The sequence below is a fragment of the Bos grunniens genome, chromosome 20 (assembly GCF_055505025.1).
Source record: "Bos grunniens cultivar Pamir isolate PY7600 chromosome 20, Bosgru_T2T1.0, whole genome shotgun sequence".
Lineage (NCBI taxonomy): Eukaryota > Metazoa > Chordata > Mammalia > Artiodactyla > Bovidae > Bos > Bos grunniens.
Window position 1 is genome coordinate 57,260,012 of NC_141184.1, and position 12,312 is coordinate 57,272,323.

Here is a 12,312-nt window from a genome sequence, read left to right on the forward strand (position 1 = left end):
ATCCACATTTCAACTTCTGTGAAAGTTGTATCTGGAGCATGGTAAGCAAGGAGAAGTTGAAACTGAGAATTTTTCAAATTGTCACATTGCATATGTGATTAAAAGGTATCTTTGAGATACCTATTTACATGATTTATAATGTAAAATAGTTTTGAAATCAAGTAGCTTTCTGCTTTCCTTCTTTTACTTACTTTCTATTTAATCTGCTCATTCTTCTTTTTCTTCTTGTCTGTTCTTTGTTGTTGTTATTGTCTTGTTTTTTGTTTTTTTTTAGCTTCTTTATTCTGGAAGCTGAGATAGTTGATTTTGGAATTTCTTTCCTATTATAAATACTTAAAGCTCTAATGTTCCCTCTAAGCATGACCTTCTCTGGATCTCACTGATTTTAACATATTGTTATGATTGTCAGTTTCATCAGCTATCAACTTGGGTAGGCTATAGACCGTTCAGTTCAGTTGCTCGTTGTATCCAACTCTTTGTGAACTCATGAACCGCAGCACACCAGGCCTCCCTGTCCATCACCAACTCCCGGAGTTTATCCAAACCCATGTCCATTGAGTCGATGATGCCATGCAGCCAATCTCATTCTCTGTCATCCCCTTCTCCTCCTACCCTCAATCTTTCCAAGCATCAGGGTCTTTTCCAATGAGTCAGCTCTTCAAATCAGGTGGCCAAAGTATTGGAGTTTCAGCTTCAACATCAGTCCTTCCAATGAACACCCAGGACTGATCTCCTCTAGGATAGACTGGTTGGATCTCCTTACAGTCCAAGGGACTCTCAAGAGTCTTCTCCAACACCACACTTCAAAAGCATCAATTCTTCGGCGCTCAGCTTTCTTTACAGTCCAACTCTCATATCCATACATGACCACTGAAAAACCATAGCCTTGACTGATGGACCTTTGTTGGCAAAGTAATGTCTCTACTTTTTAATATGCAGTCTAGGTTGGTCATAACTTTCCTTCCAAGGAGTAAGCGTCTTTTAATTTCATGGCTGCAGTCACCATCTGCAGTGATTTTGGAGCCCCCCAAAATAAAGTCAGCCACTGTTTCCAATTGGTGTTGTTGTGAAGGTATTCTGTAGATACTATTAAAATCGGTAATCAGTGATTGAAGGCAGATTATCCAAAATAATCTGGGAATCTTAATTCAATCAATTGAAAAGCTGAGGAGCAGAGCTGAGGCTTCCCTGAAGAAGAAATTCTACTGGTTCTGTTTCTCTGGTTAAACCTAGTAATTTAGTTGCTCAGTTGTGTCTGACTCTTTGCGACCCCATGGGCTATAGCCCACCAGGCTCCTCTGTCCATGGGATTCTCCAGGCAAGAATACTGGAATGGGTTGCCATTCCTTTCTCCAGGGGATATTCATGACCCAGGGATCAAATCCAGGTCTCCTGCATCACAGGCAGATTCTTTACTGTCTGAGCCACCAGGGAAGACTGGTTAAACCTGGGCTGATAACAATTGTGCTTTCAATTTCATTCAGTTCATAATACTTCCTAATTTCCCTTGTGGTTTCTTTTTTGACCTATGGGTCATTTAGAAGTGTGCTGTTTATTGTTCAAATATCTGGGAATTTTCCAGATATTTTTCCGTTACTGATGTCTAAATTGATTTCATTGTGGTTAGAGGACATATTGTGGTTAGAGGACATATTCTGTAAGATTTCAGTTCCTTAACATTTATTGAGGCTTGGTTTTTGGTCCAGTGTTTGGCTTATGTTCCATGTGAACTTGAATTTGTATCCTGCTGTGGTTATTTGGAATGTTCTATAAATGATCCCAAGATTTTTGATGGGACCTTAGATGCATTTTAATGTTTGAATTATACCTGGTAGCTTATAAATTTCATTGACCTATCAGATTTTTGGAAATTATCCTATTTCTGAAAAACTAAAAGATGGAGTAATAAGTTCTGACTTTCTACTTCATTAGTTATTTCAATTAATAACTTAATAGTTATTTTAACTGCAGTTCTTACTACTTGATTATTTGCAGTAGTTCATAATACAAGACAACTGTTGGTTTCATGTCTTTGCTTTCAATTTAATCTTATATAATACTTTTATAATACTTAGAAATCTTTCTCAGCTTCTTCTTGATTATAAAAGAAATAATTTTTAGTTGGTAAATTTTCTTGGATTTGTCCTACCTAATTTTTTCAGAATACTGTGTGTGTTGTGTGTGTGTGGTAATTTTGTTGCTGTACCCTAGGAACAGGAAAAATTCATGGAAATGAAAAATCATGTCAGTATATTTTTCTTTGGAGCAAGTTTCTCCTATCTTTAAGAAAGCATTATTAGCCCGGGTTAAAATAGTCTTTTGAGTTTTCAATGTTTTTCTTTTAAACAAACCCAATGAAAGAAAATAGAAAGGTTTAAAACAGCAAGTTTTTGGATCCTTTCCTTAGAAGATCCCCACTATTACTTCTTGAAATCATGTGCTTATTATTTGTGATTAATCTACGATTGATGTATATAAATCATACATTTATGTCTGAGTGGGAAAATGCATTAGATAACCTATTTAAGCCTCAGTGAACGAAGAAGACTGCTTAGATTTGAGACTTGGAAAATGGCCTAAGAAGCCGTCTGATCTAGAATCTCACCCCAGCCCCGGAACTTGTTTTACTGGAATTCATTCCATGTCATAAAGTGTGATACCATGTGTGTGTGGGATTTATTTTTCCATGTTGTTCCTTTTCCCATTACTATTAGCAATTAAGGCTTGACTATAAAAAAGATACTCATTTGTGGGAATTGAAATGCATGGTATTGTTACAGTGGGAAGAGTATTGCTTTACAGTCAGACAGACCCAGATTAGAATATCAGTGGTGCCATTATTCAATTTAGTGTCTTTGGATGAATTATTTAATCTGAGCCTCAGTTTCTTCATTTTCAAATAGGAATTAAAATACCTTTTTACCAGATTGTTATATGATGAGGTGAATTAGTAAGCAGTCAGTAAATCATAGTCATTAAAATTACATCAGTTATAATAGTTTCTTTTTCTGTTTTCAAGAAACTTTGTACTTAGAATGATATTCTCTAATATATTTTCAGAACCTTTCAAGTGATTCTTTCTGAATACTATTCATTTTACTGTTTAGTTTCTTAATTTAAGAAAACATGAATAATGTATAGTACATTTTTAAATAGCTAGGATGAGTCATTTATACTACTTTCATTTTCCTACTAAGAAGCATATAATCTCCTGTCTCAATAGTTCTAAGCCAAATGTTCACAGCACCTAAATAGAATTCTGTAAGTTTAAAACTGGAGGATCCATGAAAGTGAAAGTCGTGCAACTCTTTGCGACCCCATGGAATTTTCCAGGCCAGAATACTGGAGTGGGCAGCTGTTCCCTTCTCCAGGGGATCTTCCCAACCCAGGGATCGAACCCGGGTGTCCCATATTGCAGGAAGATTCTTTACCAGCTGAGCCACCAGGGAAGCCCAAGAATACTGGAGTGGGTAGCCTATCCCTTCTCCAGCAGATCTTCCTGACCCAGGAATTGAACCAGGGTCTCCTGTGTTGCAGGCGGATTCTTTACCAGCTGAGCTACAATTCTGCTTCCTCATTTAGCAGATAAAACTTTGAGAGGTTAAGTGACTAGATCAAGATCATTTGTTACGGACAACCTACGCAGTTTCAGTGAGCCTGAATGTCAATTTGGCATACTTTGTCATGTGCTTCCCTCTGAAAGCTTCCAAACCACTCACCAGACTACTGCAACATGTTAAATTCTGGAAGCAGCTGGTAAGTTTCACATTATTTTTCCTCTACTCCCTAAATAGTACACGCGAGCAAAAGGCCAGGAAACCACCTAAGGAACTAGTCACAACTTCTACCAGTGGCATCTGGTATATAATAAATTATTCAGCCATTGTGAAAGAATGAGTGAATTTTGGATCTATGAATTAGGCAAGTGATAATCCCAGTGATGGTGTAAAACGAAAGTATGATTTTCAGTATTCTGATGTTTAAGATAAATTTGATTACAAAAAAATAATTAAGCTGTTAATATGACTAATAAAATTACCTTTCTTGATTTGGGTTTTCTAAAAACCTGCCTCACCTGTACCTTTTATGACTCATATGTTTCATTCTTTTTTTGTTAGATTATTTGTTGGGTCCAGGAAATTCAGTCACTTTCCAGTTTTAGAATTATTGGCTCAATGTCAGGGTGCTCACTGATTCATAAATGGATCATATTTGTAATTTTGTTTGTTTTTTATTTAGAATTGAAGAAAATTTTCCTGTAGAAGCAGGCTATAACTTGTACTTGATTTTTCTTAATTTGGGAAATTTAATTTGGGATCTCTTGGAATGCCACTAGGGAAACAAAGATGTTAAGGGATAAATATGTAACTTTGCATACATATGCATTAGTGTGTATGTGTAAAATCTATAAAATGCCTTTAGAACTACATGTAAGGCGCATATGCACAATTGTAAATATATCCTGACAATAATTTCAATGGCAGGTCTGCGGAAGGAGAATCATTTTAATCAGTTTATTCACCTATTTTTTGTTAAAATCTATTTAGCATCTGATGTCTTTAGGGCATATTTTAAGAGGCTTATATCTCAGCTAGATCTTCAGAGATGGATAAGATTTGAACATATGGTATATTGCATTATGTTATGCTTGTGTAAGTATTTGCCTTACTTTATAAATACGATCTGTTTGTGAATCACACATTTAATTTTGTGTTTTTTTCAAATATTCAGGAGTGCTTGTATAGTTTTGCTGGCCATTTGACCCTCACAGCTTTCTTAATTACTATTACTACTTTCTGCTTAGAACACTACTTTTATTTTAATGCTGAATAACAATTTCTTGAGTTACAGAGTTACAGTTGCTAAGATTATTTTCATGTTTGTGGTCCATTCATGCTCTTCCCCATAGGGAAATAGAGAATCATACTTCACAACCAGAACAAAGCTCTAGAAGTTGGGTAGCAAATATAGGAGCAGCCAAGGGCTATTGTTTTCCCTCTATCCCCTAACGTGTACATGGATACACAGAAACTCACACACATAGATTAGTGACAGTACAGCTTTGTGTAGCAGTTCTCAACTTTTAGTCTCAGAATCCTTTATATTCTTAAAAATTTATTGAGGACCCCAAGGAACTTAATATTTATTAATATAAATTTAAAATAGCAATAGTCAACTTCATTTTATTTTAACATAAATAACACGTTAGAAAAAAAAGCCTATTTCCCTAAATTAAAAAAAAAAATTTAGTTAGAAAAGTAGAATTGTTTTATACTTTTACAAATCTGTTTAATGACTGGCTCAATAGAGGGCAGCTGGATTCCCATGTCTACTTCTTTACTGAGTCCGTTGTGTGTTTTTTTGGTTAAATTATAGGAGGAAAATATGTTCTCACACAGATATATGGTTTGAGTAGAGATGAGTATTTAATAGCCCTTTCAGTTAATTATGGTTATTCTTCTTTGATAATATTTCAAAACTTAAGAAGTATTAATTTTTTATAGGTTAATGTGAAACCAGTAGATCCTTCATAATCTACTATACTTTAAAACCCGTTGGTTTAATTTGCACCTTGAATGGATCTTTTACCATGCATTATTTTTTTAATATTATGCATTGATTATTTGGAAAGTGTTGATCCAGTTAGTCAATGCAGATCTACCAATGTTGATACAGTTCGCCATGCAATTTAAAAAAAAATCACATTCATTAATATGATCACTGATCTCCAGAGTCTCCCAGTATAGTGATAGTGTGGTTCTCAGTTTTCTAAAATTCAATTTCTTTTCCTTGAAAACTCAGATTTTATCATTGTCAACAAATTTACCATTTTCAGTCCTTTTCCTTGAAGTAAAAGTATCACTTTGTTCCCAGATCAGAATAACCAGTTTGTCTGTTGTTCATTCAAATAAAAGTGGTATATTATTTGAAAAAACAAAACTGTTTTACCTCACAATTCAAATAACTGCATGTTTTTCCTCAGAACAGCTACATTTCTATATGCAGAAAAAGTGCTTTATGCAATACTTGAGTTTTATCACATAAAATATTGTGCTCAAGGGTTGAAGTTTCATAAAATTAATAATTTTTACTGTTTCATCAAGGGCATTCATAAGTGAAACTGGTTTAAAAAATGTTTTCTTCACTGTGAGTTCCTGGCAGTGACAAGTATTACAATGACTTAGACCATAGTGCTGCCACTGCCTTGATTCATGTCATGGTTCCAGCAGTTTTACCTACAGTCACTTTTGTACCATCAGTAAAGCAGATGTCAACACATTGGAAAGGGAAAATCACATCTTACTAGTATTACTAAAATACTTTTGAGGTCACAGACTCTTCAAATGGCTTTATAGTTTTTCAAGGTCTGTGAACCATAGTTTGAGAACTGCTCATGTAGTGGTTTTAAGGCATCGTGCACACTCAGATGCATCTGGCTTTGCCTAGCCATAAGATCTAGAGATCTAGAACTAGTAATTACTTCAGCTTTATTTGTAAAGTGAATTTATAATAGTGTGATATTATACGGTTTGTGGGAGGGTATGAGTTAATATATATAAGCTTTTATACCACTGCCTGGCATAGAGTAAGCCTATGGGTTTGAAAATTATATTTTCATATTTTACAGATTTATGCAGGTATTCCATTAATTCTGGATATTTGGAAACTCCGGGTTCATCTCACTGCTTTCAAATCAGCTCATACTTAAACCAAATAGATGACACATTTTAGTTCTGAAGATGCTCAGAGACAGTTCTTTATGTATTTTTTTGACATTGGTTCAGTTTGAAGAGTGTTCTTTGGATTGTTTGATAGCAGTCATGGAGGAGTAAATGCTTCCATTTATATGCTGTAAGTGGATTCTCTTAATATCAGTTGATCAGTGTGTGCTCTTGAGATGATTCCTTCTGCATCTTAAGTGGCCTTAAGAGGTGTTTTCAGTGGTATTAAAGGGGTTGGTGGATTGTTTTGGCCTTCAGTGTTAAACAATAGTACAGCTCGGCTAGTCTTGTAGTTAAACGACCATTTGTATTGCTTTATGTAGGCTTTTGCTTTCAGTTCATATATTTTTTGCAACTTGGATTTTACTTGAAAGTTGTTAGCTCTGTGACATACTCAGAGTTTTGATTCTCTCTTTCCTATGGCCTTCACTCAGAGCTTTGTACTAAGAGGCTAATTGTCATCTTTGCTACACAATGTAGGAGGAAAATGTTGAGTCTCTGAATATAGTCAAAGTTAGTCTTTGCTTAATTTAAATTCATCATATATCCAGAATATACAAGCTATTGATTGCCTGTATTTGTTTAATACACCTGCTGTAACTTCTGATTAAATGTAAAATTAGCTTAACTGTATTTTTGAGGCCAACAGGACCCTTTATGCTAATGATCAGTCACATCAAATGAAATTATTCTGTTAGAATAGTAAATAACAGTTACATGAATTTGTTTAGTATCACTGAACATGAGATAGAGGAAAATCAATGGTGAATTTTTGGGGGAACCAACCTCAAAATTTGCCCCTTGCCATTTTTTAAAGGAAATAATATTGTATCATTTATATTCAAATTTTAAAGAAAGTAAAATCAAATTATTTCTTTGAAAATTTTCAATATTTATCGAATTGCATCTGTTTACATAAAAGAGTAATAAGTACAATTTTTTCTGTCATCTTTATAGCCAGAAACAAACGTTTGTTCTTTTCTTATTCGAACTTTAAATGAACTCTTATATAAAGCTCTATTACGTCGTCTCTTACTAACTTAGTATTCTTCTACATATCATAATACAAAGGAACTTTCTATTTAAACAAGGCAACTTTGATGTAATTTGCTAAGACCCTACAAAAGGTCTGGAATACTTTTATATTTTGTTTTAACCTCATGTTTATAATTTGGTTTTTGGCGTTCTATGAAACGCCTTTCACTCTAAGTTAGACTAGATGATAATCACTCTTCTCAGTCTGGCCAAAAGGTAATACTCAATGCAGTGACACATTCGAAAGGAAAATGGAGAGATTTCCAAGCATTTATATCTTAGCTTGATTTTTACTGATGTATGCCCTTTTTTGTATTTTCTGCTGTTTGCTTTGATTGAAATTAAAGTTTCTTCGTAAACTCCAAGGACACATATGTATTCTATACCTAGGGTCCAAAAGTTTCCCAGTCATTTGCTTATACTATGCTTCAAGACTTGTGTACACCTAAGCTCTTAATCCTTTCCCCTGAGCCATCTCCAAAAGCAAGCTTCATATTTGGTGAAGCAAGAATTGTTTCTAAAGATTGTCCTTGGATTCAGATGTAGAACAGGAAAAGAGTTTGCAATTCTGGGAGTTCCCCAAGCTCCCACCGCCAAAACAACTGAAGGTTTCTGGAGCCTGCATATGTCCCCCTCTTAACAGCACAGAGACACTCTTTTAAAACCTGAATTAACAAAACAGAAATGGAGAACATTGTAATAAATGTGCAATTTCTTATGGTTTTTAGATTTAGTAGTAATTTTATTTGTTTTGATAAATAAAACACTACTCTTTCAGGCATATAAATAGTAGAATGAAGAAACTTTTCTAACAGTAGGATATTTCCACTCAACTTCTTTAGTATATATTAACCTTGTGTCTTTGACTAGTAGACATCTTCCAATATTGTAACTTAAGAATTTACTTTTCGAAAAGTTACTGAATAAATGAATAGCAGTTTTCTATGTAAAGTCTAAATCACATTTTTAAAGGATTATAGGCTAAATAAATCTGTGTTCCTCCTTCCCATTTACATGCTTGTCCATAAAACAGATGTCATACTGGCTATGGATATCTTATGCATTCAGAGTCTGTAGATTGCTGAATGTTTGGCAAAGATAATTATATGCTTTGGCTTGGGATTTGGAAACAGTAAACTTTTCCACTTTCCATTATGTAAATTAGCAGTGGAAATAGCTGTATATTTCTCTATGATGTTATCTTGCTAAATATAGGTAATGCAGATTCATTTCTATTAGAAGGAATAGTTTGCCATAAATTGATGGTTCAGTTTTTGGTATAACTTAGATTTTATATTAACATTTTTCATTGTATAGGAGTGTCTTTCAATGATTTATTTTTTCTTCTAAACTTCTATGGATTTTTAGCCTCTAGCAAAATTAATCAGACTTCTCTAGTGACTTGTTTTATAGGATATCTTTATATTAATTTACTGAAGTATAGTTGATTTATAATATGCAGTTTCATGTGTATAGCATAGTGATTATTTTTGTGGATTATACTCCATTATAGGTTATTACAAGATAATGGCAGTAATTCTCTGTGCTATATGGTATATCCTATTTTTTAAAAAAAAATCATATGAACACAATGTATTTGCATTCAGAAAAACATAATCCCAATTCAAGAATTTCTAATAGCCTATGGTTATCCTTACAATAGAAGAGGCTTCTATTTAAAATTAGACATTCAACCACTTACACTTTTAACAGATATTTAAAATATCTGTTTTATCTTTGTGTCTCAAATCTAGTTTTTATATAGAAGATAAAAAATTAAGAACCTTATAGTAGAGAGGGAACTTAAAATTCATAACAGGTCATTATAAAACAGTGTCACAGATAAAATTCAGTTTTGATGTAATCATTCAACAAATAGTTCATGATCCACTACAGTGTACTTAGGCTTTGACCTTCCAGGGCTTAGAGAGGGTCAGAGAAGACAGCTCAGACGTTGTATGCCCTGCCTAAAATTAAAGATTTAAGTTTTTGATTTATTATTTTTTAAAACTAAACTGCAGACATTATTTGAATTTTATTTATTTTTCTGCTAATGTCCTTTTCTGTTACCAGACCCAGTCCAAAATCCCATAATGCATTTAGTTCTGTGCCTCCTCAGCCTCCTCCAATTTTCAAGAGTTCTTCTACCTCATTTTGTCTTTCATAACCTTGACACTTTTGAAGGGTTCTGTCAGGTGAGTGTATGCGCCTCGGTTCTTTGTCTCCTCACAACAAAGATTTGGAGCAATGGACATTAAAGCCCCCTCGGCGTGTCACAGCTCTCGGGTCTTGGACAGACTGTGTTATAGCTCTCTGGTCTCGAATGGGCTGTGTTATAGCTCTTAGATAAATCAGTGTTACAGCTCTATTTTATTTAGAAGATAGCAGGAAAATCCATCTTGAGGCATGAGGGCACATTGATCCAAAGACACGAAGAGAAGAGCCCAGCCCCAGCCCGTGGGAGAGAGAGAGTGAGCCCTTTGGCTCCTCTTTTTTATGTTTTTTTCTTCCCCCTGGGCCTGCCCTATGCAAATTGGTCTTAGTCAAGAGTGCTGTTCTTCCTGAAGTTCTCACTCTGGTCCTTGGACCTTCCTTTGACCTTCCTCTGTTCTATTTTCGTGGGCTTTTCTCTTCCTTGTCTTTTAGCCACTGCCATTTTGGACTCCTTTTCCCTATTCTAATTACCTAACAGTTCTGATAAACTGTTTTGTAATGCCCCTCACTGTGGGTTTGTTTGATGTTTTCTCATAAGTAGCCAGAGGTTATGCATTTTAAGCAAGAGTATAAAAAAGTGTCATATTAGGAGTACAGGATACCCATAGATCTTTTTATTGATGGTACTATCCCTAACTATTTCATCAAGGTGGTATGGCTCAGGTTTTCTATTATAAAATTACTATTTTTCCTTTGTCATTAAAAAATATCTTGGGGGCACCCTTTGGGACTGCATAATTTTTAAAAAAAATTTTAATGAGAGACCATTGTGTTCTTTTTTTCTTGTTTTTGACTCTGTTTTTAACTGGAGGATAATTGTTTTACAATGTTGTGTTGGTTTCTTCCGTATATCAACATGAATTCACTGTATTCTTGCCTAAGGAAAAAAGATTTATTTTGCCCTGATATATGTTGCTTCTGGATCTCTTATTTCTTTGTGAGCTTATCTTAATTCTTGGTACTGTTGAAATGTGGACAATCAAACCCAAACAAAAATTTAAAACTTGCCAGCTTAATTTTGATGAAAATAGATAGTAAATTACCTCATTAAGTATTTACATCTTGAGTTAAGCAAACTAGTTTATAAATTATATCCTACATCCAGTTTAACAAATATTTGAATACTGTATTCAAGTTAATTATTTTATTATCATATTTAAGGCATTCAACTGAGAGTATATTATTCTTATCGATTTATGATAGTGGAATCTGGTGAACCTTCAGCAAAGGACTTAGGTTGAATATTGCTGAGGTACCATTTTGTTTCAAAATGAGGTACCATTTTTGTTTCAAAAATAAATCCTACACTTTTGAAGTAATCTAATGTTCCTTGGTGGTTCTAGAAGACAATGGACAGGAAGGAGAAAAGAAGTGAATCTGAAACAGTCAGCCACAAATAGCACAGATTGTTTGCTGTGGACTTACATTGCATTGTGTGGTATGTTCTATTTTTAGATTTCACTTAACTGTTATGTTTTTACTTTCATTCAATTGCTAATCAAGAGTTTCCTCTGTGAAGATGTTTTTGCTATTCTTGGAACCACATGGAGTTTTCCCTTTAATAGTATTTCTGTTTGCTGTGGTCCCAGACATGTGACCTTTAAAAAAAAAATAAGGCAAATCATCTTACTTTTAGTATGTGGTTAGGAGTGAGTTGCCCATTCACATCAAGCCTAATTTGATGAGAGTTAGTACTAACCTTTGACAAAATCCATGGTTTAAAATTTAGACTAGAAAGAGACCATAAATCTTACTGTTTAAATCACCCAAAAGGGTAACTGTACTATTTGTACCATTTCTCCAGTCTTCTGTTCCCAAATCTGTTATTCTGTGATGTAAAGCCTTGGTTGCTTTTCACTACTTTTAAATTTGTTTGCAGAAGGTGGAGCCCAGAAAATGTGCCCATCATTGAATATTCTAAGTTTAGCTAAGGAAAAGCAAGGCTGCCGTAATGTTTCTATTCTAAAAAAGCTGTATTTATCTGAGTTACAGGACTGGTTTACATACATGAGAAACTAAGATTTTCCATACACCAGGAAAAGTTTCAAAAGGATGGCTTTTGTGCTTGCCACTTCATCCCCACCAAATGTTACAAACAAATACTCATGTCTGCAGTGGGCCAGTTGTGGGTGTACTTAATTGCAGTTCTCAAGTCATTCAAACTCAAGACTTTTCCAGGTAAAAATGAGAAAGCCTCAGAAAATTTGTCTTTCCTCTGCACTTTTGGAATGAGGTTTAGCTTTTAAGGTTTACAATTTTTTTTAATTTATTTTTTGTTGGTTTACATAGAAGTAGATATATCAGAGGCTCACTTTATTTCAGGAGGGAATTCTAATACCTT

The 12,312-nt window shown here is 34.3% G+C and overlaps 1 protein-coding gene across 17 annotated transcripts in view; it reads left to right on the plus strand.

The window, feature by feature from the left end:
• CWC27 (CWC27 spliceosome associated cyclophilin) overlaps positions 1–12,312 on the plus strand; it is a 271,711-nt gene that overhangs the window by 76,895 nt on the left and 182,504 nt on the right. For 3 of the 17 annotated variants that reach the window (XR_015148865.1, XR_015148866.1, XR_015148864.1), the window contains one exon: positions 11,315–11,409. The exons of the other annotated variants lie outside the window; for them this stretch is intronic. The gene's annotated coding sequence lies outside the window, so the exon portion shown is untranslated. The remainder of the gene's footprint in view (positions 1–11,314; positions 11,410–12,312) is intronic. 17 annotated transcript variants of the gene reach the window in all.